General features: G+C 50.8%; 1 protein-coding gene across 1 annotated transcript in view; it reads right to left on the reverse strand.

Annotated features, from left to right (window-relative positions):
- TMCO6 (transmembrane and coiled-coil domains 6) overlaps window positions 1–256 on the reverse strand; it is a 6,047-nt gene that overhangs the window by 322 nt on the left and 5,469 nt on the right. The gene's annotated exons all lie outside the window — the stretch shown is intronic.

A 256-nucleotide genomic window follows, 5' to 3' on the forward strand; every position in this document is an offset into this window, starting at 1 on the left:
ACCACTGGGAACCAGGTTGATGGAATTCCCAGACGCTAAAGTCCCAAGCCAGGTAAATCAGCCATGGTGACTGCTGGCCGGGCATGCACAGAGCTTGAAGTAAGCACAGCTGAATCAAAAGAATTCCCCCCATAATAACCTCAAACTGTACAAAAAACGTGCCTCAAAAAACAGTTGTCATAAACTCAGACTGGGTTGGAAGGGACCTTAAAGCTCCTCCAGTTCCAACCCCTGCCACAGGCAGGGGGACCCTCCC

This window comes from Nestor notabilis, unplaced genomic scaffold, assembly GCF_000696875.1.
Source record: "Nestor notabilis isolate BGI_N333 unplaced genomic scaffold, ASM69687v1 scaffold26771, whole genome shotgun sequence".
NCBI classification, from domain to species: Eukaryota; Metazoa; Chordata; class Aves; order Psittaciformes; family Psittacidae; genus Nestor; species Nestor notabilis.